Source organism: Hermetia illucens, chromosome 4 (genome assembly GCF_905115235.1).
Source record: "Hermetia illucens chromosome 4, iHerIll2.2.curated.20191125, whole genome shotgun sequence".
Classification (NCBI taxonomy): Eukaryota; Metazoa; Arthropoda; class Insecta; order Diptera; family Stratiomyidae; genus Hermetia; species Hermetia illucens.
In genome coordinates, this window is record NC_051852.1 from 90220158 (window position 1) to 90241547 (window position 21390).

Genomic DNA, 21390 nt, shown 5'->3' on the forward strand with positions numbered 1-21390 from the left:
ATAAAAATGAAATGTTAAAGTACTGTATCAATGATGTCACTATTTTACGTTTAGGATGCTTATCCTTTATGAAAGAATTTCTGGAAATAACTGCGGTTAACCCTTTCACAGAATCCTTAACAATAGCATCTGCCTGCATGCTGGTATTTCGAAAAAATTTCTTAAAAGCTCAAACCTTGGCTATCATGCCAAAAAATAAATATTTGAAAGGAAAACAATTTTCATTTGCTTCACTCAAATGGCTACATTTCAAAGGCATGAATACTACAGTTGGAATTTTATCCGCACTAAATACAGGTGAAGTGAAATTAGAGAAAGGCGGACTCTTCGTCGATGGGCTTGACCCAAAAACAAACACTGTTTACGAATTTTTTGGTTGTTTTCACCATGGATGCCCAGACTGTTTTAAATTCAATTCGTCAGATATTATTAAGGGTAGTAAGTGTGACACGTTAAGTCAGAGGCACGAAAGCACCATGAAAAAAATTTCTGCTATTAGGAAGAATGGTTATAATTTGGAATACATTTGGGAATGCGATTTTAAAGACTTTTTAAAAAGGAACCCCGCGGTAGACAAACAAATAACCGAAGATCTCGCATATTTTACTTTACCTTTGACCCCTCGCGACGCCGTTTATGGGGGAAGAACAGAAGTATTTAGGACTTATGCAAAAATTAATGCTGAAAATGAAATAATTCGTTATTTAGATTTTACAAGTCTGTATCCATACATTAATAAATACGCACCATACCCCATTGGGCATCCAACAATATTCAGAAACCAAACTCCACCAGTTTCTGAAATTTTAGAAATGCATGGATTTATTTCTTGCTCTATTCTCCCTCCTGATAATCTCTTCTTACCCGTTTTACCTTACAAATATGACAATAAATTATATTTCCCACTTTGTAGAAAATGTGCAGAAAATAATAATGTCTTTAGATGTATACACGAAGAATGTGAAAGACAAATTACCGGCACATGGGTGATCCCTGAAGTAGCCTTGGCAGTTAAGCAAAGTTATAAAATACTTAAGGTTTTTGAAGTGTGGAAATATGATTACACAATATTTGACCCAAAAACGCAAAATGGTGGGTTATTCACCGAATATGTAAACACATTTTTTAAAATCAAGCAAGAAGCTAGCGGTTGGAGTAGAGAATGTAAAACAGAAGTAGATAAAGAGAATTTCTTGAAAAAATTTGAAGAACGTGAAAGTATTAAACTGGATATAGACAATATAAAGAAAAATTCTGGAAAGCGAGCGGCGGCAAAACTGATTTTGAATTGTTTTTGGGGTAAGTTTGCTCAAAGGGAAAATAAATCATTTACAAGCGTGTTTGGTGATTTCAAAGAGTTTTGCAATTTTATTCAATCACCAGGAATAGAGATATCATCCATTTTACCTATCAATGAGGACACAATGTGGGTAAACTGGAGATATTTTGATGAAAATCTAAACATGCTCCCGCACATTAATATTCCCGTTGCAGCATACACAACTGCCTTTGCACGGATAAAACTGTATGAAGCAATGCAAAATATCGGTAACGCGCTTCTTTATTGTGACACTGACAGTTTAATTTTTATTGAAAATAAAAAGACACCTTCCGTTTTTAAAATATCAGATTATTTAGGCGATTTAACAGATGAAGTGGAATCCTTTGGTCCTAATGCATTTATTTCGGAATTTGTATCCATTGGTCCTAAAACATATAGTTTTAAAGTTGAAATTTCCCCTGATGCTCAATATATCACAAAATGTAAGGGTATAACAATTAATTTTCAAACATCCAAAATTGTAAACTTTAATCATTTAAAATCTTTGGTAATGGGAGAAGCTGAGGAAGAAAATGGGGCGATTATCAAGTATGAAAATAAAATTAAGCGAAAACGAGTAGGAATTGTTATAACAGAACCGCAGAAAAAAACTCTGGCATTTACTTTTAATAAAAGAATTCTCGTGGATAATCATTTATCCTATCCATACGGCTTTAAGAGAATTAAATTACAAGGATGAAAAGAGAAGAATAATAAATATAAATAGGGATGCTTCTTTTATTTTTTAGTATTCTGATGGCAGACTCGAAAAAGATAGTGCAATACATTATGGCATCTAACAAAAAGTCGGTTATTGTTGATGTCCAGTTTGTAGTTGGTAACAATAAGCAAATGTTTGTAAAAGAACTAGTTACATTGAACACTGACTCCATTAACCCAGTTTTGTATCATTTCAAACCTCCGTTCCCGCAGGAAGAACTTAACCCAAATAGTGCATGGCAATCAGATTATAATTATAAATTCATAAATGGATTAACGTGGTCGAATGGCGTCATTGATTATAATCATTTACCAGAAATTTTATCAACCCTAGAAGGTTCAGTAATATATCTAAAAGGAGAAGAGAAAGCAAAAGTTTTGAAAAAATACCTTAAAGACGTTGAAATTATTCAGGCAGATATCCCCAAACTCGGTCTTTTAAAAAAGTATAAAACAAATTGTATACTACATGGGGAATCACCAAATGTTAGATGTGCTTTAGAAAATACTGTGAATATGTATATGTATCTGCTGAAAAATAAAATCATTGAATAAAACAGAAAATATTGCCTTTTATTTAATATGCTCTTTTATTTCTTTATAAACACAAAGTATTAAACAGTACATTAGCGCTACAAAATATTGGAATTTCATAAAAAAGTCTGGAATAATTAACATGAACGTAAGATGCTCTCAATGGTATAAAGAAATCTTCGTCTGGCAGTTTGATGGTGTTTTTCTCTCGGCATTTTGTGACGTATCCATTATAGTATTCTTTCACGCTCTCTGATGCACTGTTGTTGTGGTACATAACAATATTGAAGAATCGCATCATCTCATATAGCTTCAAAAGTTCAAGTGTCTGCAATTGGATACTGCCCTCACCCACTGGAATTTTGTATTTTTTCGAAAGCCCAAACTGATTTTCCGGTAAAAATTCTCCTGTTTCCTCTTTAAGCTTGTTTATATGATCGAAAACTGCACACCATCCTGAATAATTTGTCGAAACTGGAAACCGTCCATGAAGATGAAAAATGATTTTGGCTTCAAAGTTTGAAGGATCAAAACCAAGCACGATTTTTCGGTTCTGACATCCATCCAAGTAATAGGTGTAATTTAACAGCACTTGTTCTCCCGGCACTGCAGATTTTCTTTCTTTCACCGTTTTGGTCGTTGTTTTTTTCTCACTTTTTAACTTCTTGGTATCAGGCTTCATCGTGAACAAATGTGGTTGCGAAACTGGATGTAAAATATGTCGTTTCGGGTTTTTATACTTAGTTTTCATCTCGATGAGTACATAGATTTCCTCCTGCTATATATGCACATGATTCTTTAAATACACTTTTCTGTATAAAGTAACAACCTTAGCGTCATTCCAAGTGAAATCATATGATGAAAATTGGTTTAGAAAATTTCTAAGACTTCGTCCCTTACAACGCCAGTAAAGATACATACAACAGTAATACCCACAAGTGGATGCAAACGCACTTTGTAATCGTTTCTTATTATTTATAAATACGGACGAATTAGTCATGAGAAACTTTTGAAAAAATTTATTTACTGGGTAACCTCCAAATGAATCAAAGTACTCCGCAGGTCCTTTTTTCGGAATGAAGAATGCAACCCAATGAGTTCCACTTTTGTAAGAAGGATCTGTATTAGCTATTACACATGCCGGTCTTTTAACTCGCTTCGGTAAATAATTACATGGAAAAACGCCTTTGAAGAATTTTGATGGTATTTTGTTCGTTCTGAGTGTTCTGTTTAGTTCAATCGTGTTCATTCCTGTTCAGAAAAGTTGCAAGCTTCAATATTAATAATTTTCGAGTGCGATGTTACATAGTGCTTTATAAATTCCTTTGCACCATCATCTTGAACAAATACCGTAGTAAATTTCGCCAATGTTTTTATAACGTCTTCATCCAACCGTCTCAGCTCCAAGTTGCCGCATCTTCCCAATTGTTCCACACCTGCTAGATTGCTTGTTGTAGTAGGATATCTAAAGGTGATCTCTCTGGTGAACAACTTATTATTCGCAGTAATACCAGCGAACGACACCTTTTTAAAGAAAGCTAAATCACCTCCAGGGAGATAGTCAACATTCACTAAACAGCTCATTTCGACTTTTTAATAAATGTGGAAGAATGTCGGAATGTCGGCACTATATATAGATTTTAATAGCTTGTGAAAACATTCCGAGCCTTGTCTATCTCGATACTGCTATCATACTCTGCGTAAACAACGCAGGTGACGCTTTTCTTTAGAGCGTCTTTGAATCGCCCCTCGATCCTAATCGTGCCCTGGTTAAGTAGACTTCCACATGTTGAATTGTAAGAATTGTCCGGAGTGAGATCAAACGCCAACAAGAACGCTCCATTATCGAAGAATTTTTTTGATATTTGATGATCCTTGTCGGAATAATGTATTCCAGTACCCTTGAACAAGCTCAGATATCCTCGCGTACTAATGGGAGTTTCATTTGAAAAGTCAAACTCTAGAGGTTGGTTCGGTACTTGTACTCCATTGACTGATAAATTGAACCTTGTCAGATTATTGTGTTTAAAGTTGTATGAATTTTTCGACCGTTTTCCTGTATATGCCTCATTGTCTACCATACCAAACACTAGCAAGTTAGGTAATTGTCCAATGACCACATTATCGAGTGAAAGTGAAAATGTGTTTGCAGGTAGAGTATATGTCTTCACTTCTACACGTTTATATGGATATATTGCATTAGATCTTTGGAGAACACTTTCATGCGCAAGTAAGATGTTCGGATTGACAGTTACATGGTTCATGTACATTGTCGCATCTATAATTTTGATTAGTGATGGCTGAACGTCGTCTTTACAATGCAAGTAAAATTCGGGTTTTTCTAGCGAAAAAATGACACGCAAATCTACCCCGTTGATTAGCAACTTATCTTGATTTAAGATATCTCCATGAACTTTTCCCATAAACTCCACCACATTGCTGTGTGCAAGCAATTTGGATCTTTTATTATATCCTTGGTTTGAATCAGATGGCTTGCCACTTTCAACTATGTCCATCTCATTCTCATCGAGATACCATCCGACAGACTCCAAGTGGGTTTCGGCGGTATTCTTGCCATAATTTAGCAAATTTTCAATATACGCTCTGTATTGGTAATTGTGGTCAGTTTGCGCTATTGGCCTACCATTTAACTGTATTGTACATTGTCTGAACAACGAATGCAGAACATTATTGACAACGCCAATTGGTGGAGCACCTCTATCGTACAATTCCTCTTTCCCATCTTTTGCTTTAATAAGTTGTACTTTTAGTCGAAGATATATGCTAGACAGATCGCGGTATGTATCGCCATGACCTAACGACACAAATTCTAAAACGGTAGAGTTATCTAATGAAGCTATGGGTTTGTATGCTACTTCCTCTGTTTTTAAAATATTACTTTGAATTGGCGAACTTGAGAAAAGATCTAGTTCAGACTTCATGCACTCTTTGTACGACATTTTTACTTATCAAAAATGTCTATCACACGTTTACGTATCTGCTTTTTGCGTGGTTTGCCTTGCTTTGAAGACGGAGATTTTTTAACAGCTTTTCTTCCTTTAGAATACCTCCTGCGTTTAAACTTCGAAATCGATCTTGATTTTTTCGTCTCAAAGGGATTGGGTCTTTTTCGAGATGAATGATTATTGATAACAACATTATGTAAACCTCTGAAGAGTTTATTTATACCTTTCTGGGTTAGCTTCCGGGCAGCAGTTTTAGCCTGTCTCTTTAGAATGGTCTTAATCGACTTACTTCCTACTTCTGATAGTATTGCCTTACCAGTTTTTACTGCTTGTTGTTTTAAGGTTGTAGCTCCTGCCGAGACCAGCGGGCTTGCGTGTCGCACTAAACCTCTAAAGAAACTCCCAACACCTCCACCATGCTGACTAATATCTGGCGATCGATATAAATTCTGAATTGAGGAATTCCCGCCGCTCTGGATTAGGTAATAACGTGTGAAATAGGAATCCATGTCTGTGACAATTCAAACTCCTTAAGTCTTCTAATCAGAGTATAGCTGGTTGACATCCAGACAGTATATTTATACTTTATCGACGTTTGAAATGCAACATGAGGTATGATGGAGCCTCGCTTGCACGGAATTCAATCAATTCGCCTTGCTGTTTAGTTACTTCCACAGAAATACTTTCAATAAAAGTTTTTTCGATTGGATGATATTCTATATGTTCAAATCTTAACAATTTCCCACACTCTTCCAGTGGTATTACACGTAGGCATCGTACGAATCTATCACTCACCATTGTCGGTCTTACAATGTCACTGGAGATAAAAGCCATTCCTCCATTGCCATATTTGCTAGATACAGTAGGCGACTTTTCTGAAGCACTCTTCGATATTCCCCCAACTTTTTTATCCAAATATCGAATTTCATCTAGTATCATTGAAAGTTCTTTGCTAAAGCCTCTACCAGAATCAGAGGTTTTCTTGTCAAGCTTTCCACTAACTTCACCAATTAATTCATTAAGACTGCTAATTTTATTCATTATTGAGGTGTATTCTTCATGAATCTTTTCAGATGATGCGGTTTTTTCATCCGGGAGCCTTTCCATTATACGATGAATATCGCTTTCCATTGTTTTAACCTTCTCTAATAATATTGCACTGTCAGTAGTTGGAATCTTGCTAAGAGATTCAGTGGATGGTGGCGGCAAAGTTGCACCTAAAACAATAATGGATTCTAAACTGTCATACATTCTTCGTTTCCTTGGGATTTGACCTATAATCACATCAATGAAGTGTTCAATAGAGGGATATGTATAGCTTTTCAAAATAACTTTCTCTACAGCAGTGTCGGATTGTTTTATGTTTAGTGTAAATTCAGTCGGAAGAGCCTCGTAAGAAGCTTCAGCTATGACTTTATCTATTAAATCAGCCTCTACACGTTTCCACATTTTCTCTTTTACTCTGGTGACCCCCCGATTACTTGGATCAGGAGGATCTATTCTGGTTAGAAAAGAGTAAAGCAACGCTGTAAAATCAATTGATCCATCTTTATTGCTTATCTCTTTGAGCTGCTTTTGCGTCCAGTTAAGTGAACCGTGAAAGTCATCAAAGTCCAGTACAATTCGCAAAGCTATGGGATCAGCTTTAGTTATTTCTGGTAAAGCACGTTTTGTTCTCTTCTTACCACTTTCCTCAATTGACTCGCCGGGAAATCTTTTTGTGCTCACCTTTTGCACTGGCAATGCTACTTCTGTGATTCCTACACACCAGGTATCGTTTAGTTTACACAATCTTGGTAATATATTTCGAAAACGTGCGTGTGTGTTATCAGGGTAAAAGAGCAACGAACTATTACTTAGGAGGGAAATATAAAAGTCATCGCTTTCGATATGGACGGGCATCTTTATCACTTTATATCCTTTCCCAATCAAAATCCGGTACACTAGCGGCTCGCTCCTTTCTACCTTTCAAACGTTCACTTTGCCTTGCAGTTTTTTTCACTGGAAAAGATATTTCATATTGACCAGGATCTAGACGTGAAGGTTTTAATGTAGTCTTTTTGACAGCACCTGTTTGCTTCCTTTTATACCCTTCCTCTTCTCTCTCCTCTAACTTCTCCATAGCTCTGGCAACTTCACCGGGACTCATGTCTATAGGAACTGTGTATTGAGTTATACCATCATCAGCTGTTATTATCCTATAATCATCCGTGCCTGATCTACTTGTACTAGTTTTCTGTATTTTCGGTTGCTGAAGATTTTTGGCAATACTACTTGCTGATAAACGTCGTTTAGCTGCAGGTGAAAGGGATTTTCTGGGTGGCGTTATTTCTTCAGCCTCTGCCTCAAAGTATTTCTCTCCCGTCAAGAACGGTTCCCTTTCTGGTGATGTCTGAGTTGATAAATCTTCTTTAAAAATCAATCTTGTCTGCGTCTGATTGTCTCGAAGACTTTCCTTTTTGCTCAAACCTCTACTAGCTGCTGGAAAATCGCCTTTTAGCTCTGGAACATGTCTACCTCGCCGTTTGGTGTTTAAAAATTTTATTAGCTCATTTCTATAGCTATACCACTTATTCATATCAGGAAGGTTTTTATTCTTCAGTATTTTACTCATCGCCTTATCAAACAAAGTCTGATTGTTCGATTCTTCAATAACGTCTTTGAGGTTTTCGTATACCTCGGGTGATAATAGAAGCATTTTGTTAAGAACATTGTTTCTCTGCATATTTGCTTTTAAATAACTGCTCCTATAGGACTTGAAAGTAGACTATCTAATAATATGGGAACAAAGCCACCCCGCTGTATAAGCACTTTCCGTTGTTTTCGAACAGAGCGTTTTGCTTCAGCCAACTTTCGCATATTCTTTTTATACTTGCAGAGTTGGTTAAATACTTTTCTGCTTGGAAGGTGGTTACCATTGAGGGTGTTTAGTGTTATTTCACATATCGCTTTTATCGCTTCTGGATCAGCCGTCTTGATTATTGCATTTCTTAAACAGGATTTAGCATTCTTGAGAACGCACAATATATGCTTGTTGTCCTTTAATCGTCTCACTTTCGACACCATGATTATTCCTTATACCGTCTGGTGAACAATAGCATGTAAGGAAACTTTTTTTAAAAATATCGGTCCGAAATCTAAGGATTTCGTTTATACCTTGGGTTAAATCCACCAGTAAATAACTATACGGCCTCTGTGTGATATCTTTATATATTTTCACTAGCTCTCTACTATTCTCTGGATAAATCTGTTTAGCAAGATGGAGAAACTGACTTTTGTCCCGCGGGTTTTTAAAAACTACTAGGTATTTGCAATTAAGCGATATGTCGCGACAGAATTTGCCTTGGTGAAACACATTTTGTGTGACTAAAACTACTGAAAAGTTACGATGATGGGATCCTTTTGTGAAAAGCTCACACACCTGCCTTGAAAAAGCATTCAACATCATGTCGTCTAATACAATTAGTGTCGGCTCATTTTGGATGTTGGTAAATTCATCTGGAATAGTATCCAAGTATTCAATGTTTGCAAATGATAAGTTTGAAGGTAGGGCATGTTTCTCCGCATTACACCAAAGAATTTTCTTAATTTGAGGCTGTATTAGAGATGTGTTGTTTAGAAGATTTTCTATAAATGTTGTCTTCCCGCATCCTGAAGGACCGGCAAGCATCATTGTAAATGGATGAATAAACTTTAACATAGTTCTTATCTCGTGTACAAAGCCACTGGTACGTACAACCAATATAAAAATAAAATCCGAGCCGATATTTATACGCATTTATTATGAAAATGAGTAGGAGACAGGTTATCAACGAGTTACATAAACCGGCTCGCAGAAATTTTAGACGTCGAGGTGTCGTTATCAAAGGTATAGATGACTTATGGCAGGCAGATTTGGTTGATATGAGTGCATTTTTGAGTGACAACCAAGGATTCAAATTTCTCCTTACAGTCATCGACACATTTTCGAAATTTGCCTGGGCAGCGCCAATCAAAAATAAAAGCGGGGGCGAAGTGGCAAGAGCTATGGAGACAATTCTAAACCAAAAACGTGTTCCAAGAAATTTGCAGACAGATGATGGCAAAGAATTTTTTAATAAAACGTTTAAACAATTGATGAAGAAATTCGAGATCAATCACTACTCTACCTACAGTTCCTTGAAAGCGTCAATTGTAGAAAGATTTAACCGTACGTTAAAACATTTTATGTGGAAAGAATTCAGTATGAACGGGAACTACCATTGGATCAGTCTGCTCGGCAGATTAATAAAGAAATACAATATGACCAAACATGGTACCATTAAAATGAAGCCGGTAGATGTTGGCCCATCAAACGAAATCAAGTTATTATCAACCGTGTATAGAAAGGTTAACGTAACCTCGAAACCGAAATTAAAAAAAGGCGATTATGTAAGAATTAGCAAGCACAAACATGTCTTTGAAAAGGGCTACACTCCAAATTGGTCCACAGAAATATTCAGGGTAGATCAGATAAAAAATACAGAACCGCATACTTATACTCTTAAAGATTACCAAGGAAATTTAATAAAAGGAGGGTTCTATGAACTGGAATTACTACAAACAAAGCAACCAGATGTATATCTCGTGGAAAAGATCTTAAAAAGGAGGGGGGATCGTGTTCTTGTCAAGTGGCTTGGTTTCACATCCGATCACAACTCCTGGATTAATATAAAAGACGTCATTTAAAGTGGAAAATCACAGTCAAAATGTTAAACTTAAAACGTGAATACGATCGTCTGAAAACATTCAGCAATTTGAACATTGAGGATAGAAAGGCGCAAAAATTTGCAAAAAGTGGATTTTTTTACACAAATTTAAAAGACTATGTTAAGTGCTATTTCTGTGCTTTAGAAGTCAACGCATTCAACACTCCCTCAGACATTGAAGCTGAACATCTGCGTCTTTCACCAACATGTGTTTATGTTAACGGAGAAGATGTGTGCGGACCATTTAATCGACCGAGTGTTAAATCATCGTCTTCGAAGAGTCACAACCATATTTTCAACCTAATGAAGCCTATAGCGGCAGTAGTTATAGCCCTAGGTTTTGCCTATTATATACACCAAAATTGTAATGGCTTCATCAAACATTGCGAATTGCACACATTTTAGATGCACAGTAGAAAATATATATAAATAAGTGTACACATATTGTTAATTCTAAAGAATATTGAATGATGTATGTGTAAATAAGTATAATAAAATAAATATTTGAACTTTAACGAACTTTTTCATTTAAACTTAATCCCAAGTCCCAAGTCAGCAATGATAACCGCAAAATCTGCATCGGCCAGCCAACCGCCTCAAGCCCGCGGCGAAGCCTACCACCTAAAGCCCACACCTTAGCCGCCCGCCGTGAACCTCACAGACCCCACTTCAACCAAGTCACTCAACGCAAAGACCGATACCCAGGCAAATACATCAAAACAAGTTAATAAATCAAAAAGCACACCAAAAAGATCGATACCCCCTACAAAGCCACACAAACAACTTGACACTCCCCAGAAAGCACTCGGAAAACATCGCTATCTCATATACACACCAAACCAGCTTAATAACCCACAAAAAGCACACCAAAAAGATCGATACCCCATAAACGCACACAAACAACTTGACACTCCCCAGAAAGCACTCGGAAAACATCTCAGAAACACACCAAAACATATCCGAGACACATAGAAAAACAAGAGAGACAGCAATAGAGATTAATATCCCCAAAACACAACCCCCGACAAAGCACAGGCCCCCCCACACACACAGCAACACCCCGTTCCCAAGTCGCAAACCCAAAGGTTCCAAAGGCACCCTCACCCAAGGCACACACCCAGAGCCCCCACTAAAAGCTCACAGCCCAAAGCCCACAGCACAGGCACACACCCGGAGCCCCAACTAAAAGCTCACAGCCCAAAGCCCACAGCACAGGCTCACACCCAGACCCCCCACTAAAAGCACACCCCTTACCCAAGGCTCACACCCCTTACCCAAGGCGCGCACCCAAAAAGCTCATAGTGCGAAAGAGACGGAGTGAGCGAGATAGCATGAAAGCTTAAAAGCTCTAGCATGCTATCTCCCTCTAACACACAGAGCCTATGCTGAGGGTACATCCCTTACTACTGATGACCCCCTTAAAGGATTATGGTGGAATCGTGGAGACTACGAACGATTTTTCGGTGAAATATTCGAGTTTTATTAAAAGTCCAGTGGTTGCAGATTTAAAGGAGATCAAAAACCGGAAGTTTTTTTTGAAATATAGAACGTTTCGTGATTTGTGCATGTAAGTAAGTTTGATCGTACAACATTTTTTTATTTTCGTAGCCAGATGTGCAATTGTTTCTTTTTGGTATGACAGACTACACTAGAATTTTCACCATTATATATGTTTAGGCTAAAACTCAGTTATTGTGGATCAATTAGTTCTGATTACCCACAACTTATCAGTAGTGATTGCATTTTCAGGCTTCCACCTTTATTCCTGTAACAAATTTGTCTTATTATTGGAAACTATATTGACTTTCAGAATGGCGTTTTTCAATAAAACCTTAAAACGGAGCCACCGGTGTCTAAGCATCCATACAATATGAAAACAGCGTTTCTAGTTAAATCGAAGTTAAAATATGTATTGTCCACTGATATAGAAAAGTAGTTTCAACCCATAATATTTACCAAACATGACTATTTAATTCCCAACTTTTTTTATCGTTTTGCTTCTTTGCGTCTAATTATGTTGTCGTTGTGGAATTGGCCAATGGTTTATTTATTTTTATTTTCGTGAGATAAATCTGTCACATTTGCATCGAATTTTACAACTCAAATTTTTTAGTAACTTTTGTTTTGGGGTTTTTTGCTTGCTTTCACGTTGCTGTTTATTTTAGTTTATGAATAGCACACGTTTCTTAGGTAGAACGACTTCCGTAGAATTTTTATCTATCATCTCTTCTACTCATTAGTTGAGGTCATAAATTTATTTATGTGTGTTGTATGATTTATGAATTGTTGATGCATTTACAGATTAAGGCTGTCAAGTTTTTTCTAACTTTAATTTTGATTTTTTTTAAGTTGAGGACATGATATGAGGCTGCATAGAACGCAGATAAACGGAAATATGAATTGTTTGGTTAACAGTTGCTCAAATGCAAATGATACATTTTTCAAATATGTCACATTTTAGAGTTCCTTTGTGTTCTAATGGTCGAAGAAATAAAGGAGGGATTCCGTTCGAGAAGAGTTCATAACGATGCGAGTTGCATTCAATTTAGAACTTCCACAATACGACTTACCAAAAACAACGTGCTGGATGAAGGCTTCTAAGGAATAAGGCTTTCTTCATTACAATATGATCAGCACGCGGCATTCGGGTCCAGAGTTTTACGGCTCCATAGGGCGGTCGTCCCGTTTTTTTTTTATTTGTCATTTCAGATTTAGCTTCGATAGGCTCGCGGGAACCACCCTGTTTTCCAAGATCCGGTGCGGACCGACGCATCGGAAAGTGCACGTAGTCTTTTGTACAATGACACAAATTGTCTGAATGAGCTTTCCCCGCTCCCACATTTCCAAGCTTGTCTAGCATAGAGGCGTCCAGACCTTCACGATTAACTTCGCCATCCTTCTAGGATCTTGAGATAGCTCACTCAGAATGGTCTTATGACCAATGCTAATCCCATATTGTCATTACAATTATGAGAAGGACAACCCGAGATAGACTGTACATCTGTACACCTTCATCTAGGTCGACTAGGCGGCTGGAGATCTTGGGCTGTAAATTAATGAAGGGAAGACCGTTGATAATTTCTCCTATTTATGATTCCAAATCACAACCGATACCAGCTGCGATGATGAAATCCACGCACGGTTGTTGGCAGTCAACAGAGCCTATTTCAGCTTAAAAAAAATGTCTCGCTCGAAACGTCTCACCAATGGGGTCAAAGCTCGTACTACACAAGGCAATGATATTGCCAGACCTCATTTCATTCGCGGAGACACAAAATTCTAGTTAAAATACAATTAAGCTAGAATGAGCAAATAATTGAACTTCACTTGGCTGACTGTGGTTACTCCCATAATTGAGTACATAAATGATTGTGATTAAGTTCGGTATTGTACCCCATAGCGGCTAGGACAATTTTCACTGAAGTTTGATCAGAGAGCTCTGAATCCAGAACATGATCTACAAGTTAGGACGATAATTCAATTTTCCGTTGATCGTCATCAGTTTGAAAGAAGAAGAGATTGTCGCTTCAACATTAGACCAAACATTTTAAACCTTAAAGAAGCGCTTAAAGTTATTCAGCACGGTAGTGTGCAAATCTTCGTGTATCTTCACATAAAGCTGAAATCATATCAGTCATCGAGGCTATGTAGCGAATTAAGGATCCTCTAGCGATTCTATTGTACTCATGCAATAGTACCTACTCATCTAAAAGTTCCAAGTAATAATGGAGCAGAAAAACGAAGTAAATGATTCCGGTTTTAATAGCAGGATTAGTCAATAACAAGTCGAAAATCGAAAGCTCGGCGCTTCAGGTATGAAGAGTTTTGTTAGCTTTTTATGTAAGAATACTCGTATGTATTTGGCTTCCTATTAAAGTCCATCTTACTGTAAATTTTTGCCTCACTAGGGTCAACTTAAGGGGGGTTCTCAGTAAATTTTCGAAATATAAGTATATACTATCATTAGCTTTATTTGAGCGGATATTGTAACGGGAGCTATTTTGAGGCCTCGATACCATGTCACGGACCACTATGATTTTTTTTTCAGATTTTTGGCGTTGATAGTTTCTGAGATAATTACCCCCTTTCGAACCACCTCACTCCTCCCCTTTACAACCAATATCAAAACTATCACTCCCCTCGAAAAGAACTAATTCAATTGATATCTCACATTTTTTCGACGAAAAAAATTTACATCCTCCTTTCGCATGTATCGGCAGTTTCGAGAAAAACGCATTTAAAAATTAAAATGTGATTATTAACTATAAAACCTTAACTGACCATTAATCTGCTATACCTGGTCCAAAACCTTCGGTTTCTTTAAACACATGCCTTGACTTAAATTCTCAATCGAAAGTCGTTCTTAGGGTTAAATTCGCGTGTCATCGACATAAACCTGACATATCACAATTTCCCGATTTAATACTGTAATTTCCGAATGGCTTGGAATATCGAAAAATCACTATGCCCAAATATTGTACATTACATGTGGATACAACCGATCTGACACACGAGATGACCCCCATAAGTAAATCACTTATGGGGGATCCAACCCTCCTCGTTTATTTTTGTACTTGCGCTATTAAATATTTTTTCTGTATTAATTTCTATTTCATTAAACTATCGATTCCAGAGAGAGGAGCGCCCACACATGTAGAAATAATTGTTCCGACAAGTGGACTTCTATGCTGTCGATAATTGCATTTGAATTGTTCCCGACTTTCGAACAAGTTCTGTGTCATGAAGTGCAAGTTCAAAGCAATCCGAACCCAAAAGATAATTCTATTATGTAAGAGTCTAGATAATCTTACAATGACAACCTATTGCGGTTTTATAAGTACGTTGTGCAAATTAAAACAAGTAAAACACATTTACATACAATTCCGAGCAAAATAATAGCAACTCACAACTGCAGTTGACAAATAATCTGTTTATTCAAATTTGGATTGAATCAATAAAACTGAAAGCTCATCGATTACCTTATAATTAGGCAAAAAATATGCCTATATGAATAACAAGAGAAGAGTTCCTAGAAATATCTACCAGAAGAACTGGGATGCAGAGAGGGTCAAAAATGCTAGAAAACAATTTATCTGATATATTTTAAACGGAAAAGTTTCTATGGGTTTTCACGATTACCTGGCTAGTTCTGCTTTTTGAATGTGGGGAATTTGGTATATAGATTTGGTGCCCTTTTTCATAGGTTGGTTTATGTGAAATTGTTCGGTTCCTCGATGAAATGCAAAGTAACTTTCTTATTTATGGCTTAAATTATTTACTAGAAAATCTAAAAAAATAACGTGAAAAGGAGCCCTCTAATGTGGTTCCTCCCTTAAGAAAATGTTAATATGATCAGCTTAGCTCAGCTTTTGCATTATCTTAAGCTTCCATCTACATATCTGCTAGCTACCACTCAGCAATCTAAAAGGTTTGGACCTTTAAGATTAAGGGGGTCATCTCGTGTGAAGGCCTTTTTGTTGGTTTTTTTTAGAATTTTTTTGTGAAGAACTGAAGAAAGATGCAAATACGAATTTTTCCCCATAGATTTATTAATATCTTGAGCGTGCATAGTAATTTTTACAGCCCGATTACATAGTTCGTTATTGAAATACAGAGCAATTTATACACATATCTCCAAAAAAGGTGTTTTTCTGATACCACGCTAGATGGCGCTGTGATTATCTTAGAGAAAAAAGTAAACAGCATTTTAACGTACAGACTTAACTACAGTCCGCAAACTAGGATTATTAAAAAATATTAAAAACTAAATTGTTGGTGCCGTGTTAAGCTTTCTTTTTTGGCTTCTTCAATGAATTAAAAAAGAACTACTGAATGAATCGCAATTATCCTAGTTTGTGAACCGTAGAAATATGTTCTGAATAAGGCGTGAGAATTTCAAAGAATTTGGTTGGATAAATTTTGGGATATGGTGGCAGCCGATTTTCAACATGCGGTTTCGAGAAAAACGCATTTAAAAAGTAGAATACGATTTTTAGCCATAAACTGACCATTAATCTGCTATACCTAGTCCATTAATCTTAGGTTTCTTGAGGAAACACATGTACGGCCTTCAATTCTTGTCCTTTTAGCGAAGTCATTCGGACCGATAAATACGAACTTTATTACGGTGATCGGCATAAATCTAGCATGTGATTTATCACGTGTTTAAAACTATAATTTCCAAATTATTCCGAATATCAAAAAATGACTTTGCCCATATATTCTACACTATATCTAGATACAATTGATGCCAAAAAAAAAAATTCGATTCCGCGGATCTGACACACGGGATGACCCCCTTAATATCAAACAGCATCTTTAACTACTATATATATACATGCCCAGCAGATATTAAATTCTTAATATTTGGCATATGTGTAAATGTAATCATGTATAGCATGGTATAAACTAGATCGCCAGATAGTTTTTAAGGGTATTAAAATGGTGGACCTCGGCAAAACACTGAGCTCTCCGGAGTTCCTTACAAAGGCGGGGTTGATGATGATAAATAATGAAATGAATGCAAAGTCGACTGTACGAGTTAAATTTCGAAGAGAATCTCTGTGTTGATGAATAGATTATCCCTTTCAAAGGAAAGTTTGTTGTCAAGAAATACGCCAATACGTGGAAAATAAAGGTATATTTTATTTTCAGAAAAGAGAAATTCGTTGGGCTTTCTTGTTTATCAACCTTCATCAACATCAATGAATCAAATGGTTGTGAAAACGATCGGCAGTGGCTCAAGAACTTTACTTAAATTCGTGCAACGTACGAAGTACAAATCTTTTTTCGGCATCTATTTTACATCGTTCCAGCTATTAAAATTTTAAGAAATCTGCAGACCAGCATAGTTGGAACAAATCGTGCCAATCGATTCGCCAATTCACCTTTCACAGACGAATGTGGTTCGAGCAAATAGTGCTCCAGTCTAACGGCAAAGTAATTTTCATTTAATGGTTTGACAACAGAGGTAGTCAGCTGGCTTCTATTATAATTTTGTTGGAATCGGAGTCGAAGAAAAATCACGTAGATGGGGCAAGCAAACGCATCAATCGTTACTTCAAATCGTCGTCTGCATGAGGAATTCAATGAAGGAAATATACGAAAAGCACCGCAAGCAGAGCTTTCCTCAAGATTCTCCAAAAGTTCGTACTCTTTCTCCAGTATCCTGCACGACGTAACTTTAGGGCGATCTACTCGTGGTTACTGCCTAATGGAGCGTTAGTGCAACCATTATTGCAGACTACTACTGCAGCGAGCTAGAAGGGATGCATGAGAAATAGCAATTTTTGAAGGCTTTATTGCTCAATAGGGATGCACTCACACTTCTGTAGGCTAATTCAAGGGAATAAAATATGAATCGTTTATTCATCCTGGATAAACATTTATGGAATTGGTACTAGATACCCCTGGATTTAGCTTTAAATTCGAATATAAATAGTGCGCTGTGTTTCTGTTTATCTGGCAGTGTTAGGCCAGACTTTGAAGTCGAACAAAATGAAGGGTCTTGGGAACTGCTTTCTATTAGGCAGTAGCATTTTAGCCTTAAGGAAGTCATCCCGTGTGTCGGATCCGAGGAATCGATTTTTTTGGTGTCAATTGTATCTAGATATAATGTAGAATATATATTAATAATTAATTTTTTGATATTCAGAGTCGTTTGGCAATTACAGTGTTAAACAAGTAAATTGTCATATGTCAGGTTTATGTCGATCGCTTTAATAACTTCGCTAAAATCGTAATTGAAGCCAAGGTTTTACATGTGTTTTTTTTTCAAGAAAATTAATGTTTATGGACTAGGTATAGCAGATTAATGGTCAGTTATGATTTTATGGGTAAAATTGCATTCCACTTTTTAAATACGTTTTTCTCAAAACTGCATTTTGAAAATCTGCAGCCACCATAGCTCAAAATCTATCCAACGAAATTCTTTGAAATTTTTATAACTTATTCAGAACATATTTCTACTGTTTGCAAACTAGGATAGTTGCGTTTCATTCGTTAGTTTGTTTTTTAAAAGAAGCCTTGAAAAAACACTAAAATTTACAAAAAAAAAAAAAAAAATTAACAAGACACTAAAAAATTAGCTTTCAATATTTTTTAATAATCCTAGTTTGTTTGTTAAGTTCGCACGTTAAAATGCCGTTTACATTTTTTTTAAGATGATCACAGTGCCCTCTAGCTTGCAAGCAGAAAAACACCTTTTTTAGAGGTGTGTAAAAGTTGCTCTGTATTTCAATAATGAATTATGCTATCGGCCCGGAAATTATTTTAATTTAATAACTGAAACTGAAAAATTCGTATTTGTACCTTTGACAAGTTCCTCACAAAAAAATTTCTCAGAAAGGCGAAAACAAACGGTCTTCTCACGGGATGACCCCCTTAAGAACGTACGTTTTTCCTGAAATACTAAGTTTTAAATTTTGATTTTAACGTTGATTTATATAAAGTGTCGATATATATTCCGGGATTTACAACAGGCGAAAGGAAGGTGGTGAGCCCTGAACTAAAGGTCGAGGAAGTAAAGTATCGGTTTGTAAATAGACGAATGAAAATTTAAGGTTATGAGAATTCTTTCGGTCGGTGCTGTCATGGACGGCTAAAAGGTCGATTTAGATGAAGGAGATAGTTTTTGATTGTGATTTCCTGGCTAACTTCGTTTTCATGAAGGTACAACATTAAAGTTAGAAGTGCAATGTTTCGCTGCGAATGACACTTAGGATGGATGACGGAAAGTTATTCCGGTAATATAAGGGCTGCAGAAATAGATTCGCTGTTCTTCGTTTCAACCTGTATCCGGTCTAGGCCTGCCTTAATAAGGAACTCCAGACACCCTGGTTTTTGCCGAGGTCTACCAATTCGATATCCCCAAACAAGTCATATATATGCACGTATATAAATTTCCGATTTACTTTATGTATAAGAGCATGCAGGCAGACATGGACTCGATTCTAATAAGATTTTGTGTTTACACAAAGTCTTAAAAACTATCTGGCGTCCTGATTTGCTCCATTGCTCCATCTCAGGCAGGATCTGCCTCGTCTTCTTTTTCTACCATAGATATTGCCCTTAAAGACTGGATCATCCTCATCCATACGGATTAAGTGACCCGCCCACCGCAACCTGCTGAGCCGGATTTTATCCACAACCGGACGGTCATGGTATCGTTCATAGATTTCATCGCGCATCGATTCTGTAGCCTATCTCGTCCATCCTCAAGTAGGGGGCCGAAAAATTCTTCGGTGGATTCTTCTCTCGAATGCGGTCGATAGTTCGCAAGTTTTCTTGCTAAGAACCCAAGTCTCCGAGGAATACATGGGGACTGGCAAGATCATTGTCTTGTACATTAAGAGCTTTGACCCTAAGGTGAGACGTTTGGAGCGGAAAAGTTTTTGTAAGCTGAAATGAGCTCTGTTGGCTGCCAATAACCGTGCGCGGATTTCATCGTTGTAGCTGTTATCGGTTGTGATTTTCGACCCTAGGTAGGCGAAGTCATCAATGGTTTCAAAGTTGTGATCTCCTATCTTTATTCTTCCCGTTTGACCAGTGCGGTTTGATGTTGTTGGTTGGTTGGTTTTTGGTGCTGACGTTGCCACTATATATTTTGTTTTGCCTTCATTGATGTGCAGCCAAAGATTTCGCGTCGCCTGCTCGATTTGTATAAAGGCAGTTTATCGTCAGCGTAGGTCAGTAGTTGGGTGGACCAGTCGGTACAATTTGTTCCGTTTTTAGGCGCGGGAGACTCGCCTTCATCCTTCTCCGTCTGTAGCTTTTCGTTAACAAAAAGCTCCGACCGATCATCACGTGGAGGTGGAGATAGGGTTGAAGGTGTTGGTGTTGGTTCAGCAGGCGTTTCGCAGATTTTATGCTCCATCGTGGATCCAATCCACGTTTCACCCTGGGACCTATACTACACTTTCACCTACAAGTGACTAGTCTTATTGCTCAGAATTTTTGCAGAGGAAGTTATCGTGGGTTAAGATTGCAGTAAGTGTTCATTTCGAAATATGATTCTCGGCTAGACTGATGGGTATATTATAAAAGTGATGGCGGATTCAGTGTCATGACTCGAAATTTTGTATCAATGGTATTCCGATTATTTTTCAACCGAAAATCATATATGTAATATTAGGTATTTTCTGCTGAATTCGAAATATTATAAGTAGTTTTATAAACCGTTGACAATATTTAAATCAATGAAATCACCAATATATATTTCAGCAATTATTCAATCGAAAATTCATTTAAATTTTGGGTTTTGAGGATAGTAAGGAATATCTTTCCGACAATTTGGATCTTGATTATAAATCCCAATTAAATTCATCGCTTTTTAGGACCAGTTATAACGACAGTTCTGTAGTGTCTGACCCGTAAATTAAGAAAGCTGCTTAGAAGCACAAGCTATTCGACACTTTCAAAGTTGCTTCTTAAAATGTGAACAAGAATGGCCAGCCAAATTAAGCACCTTGATTTTACTGGAATATATTTAGTTTCACTTTCCATCTCTTGCCTACCTCTACAATTACAATTCGTAAAAAGAAGTCATACCCTATAATATATTGTATAATTCGTATCGATATTGTTTGCTCAAAATAGTACATATCAATACCAGTTCACACTCACTTACTCTTTTGTCGTTATCAGTTAATTTGATATTATTAGCTCTGGTATTATCAACTCAAATTAATTATATTCAATTTCTGTCGTTTAGAGAGTTATAATAAAATTTGCATACATCCATGGAATTTTCATCCATAAATGATGTGCGGCATATTTGTTCATTTTCGCCTAATTGTTTGAAATTGTCTAAATGATTGAGGATCAGTTACCAGCAGTCATAATGACTTGAATTTACCAAATTATCTGAAACGAAATCGCATTTGATTGGAAGGTATAATTAAAACTGAAAAGAAATTCACTTTCTACGAGATAGAGTGAAGATGCATAAGGCTAGCGTAATAATAAGATTTGATTTGAGAGAAGATACCATTCATTACTTGGAATTTTAGGAATATCATTTTTAGTTGTAGAATTTATTTTGAATGGAATTTTAAACACACATTTCGCTCAAACGATACCGCAGAGGACAGTTTTACTGCATTACTATCTTTTCAAAACATAA

General features: G+C 36.7%; 1 protein-coding gene across 5 annotated transcripts in view; it reads right to left on the minus strand.

Annotated features, from left to right (window-relative positions):
• The window catches only part of LOC119655874, a 49465-nt gene that overhangs the window by 19957 nt on the left and 8118 nt on the right, over nt 1–21390 (minus strand). The window lies entirely within an intron of this gene.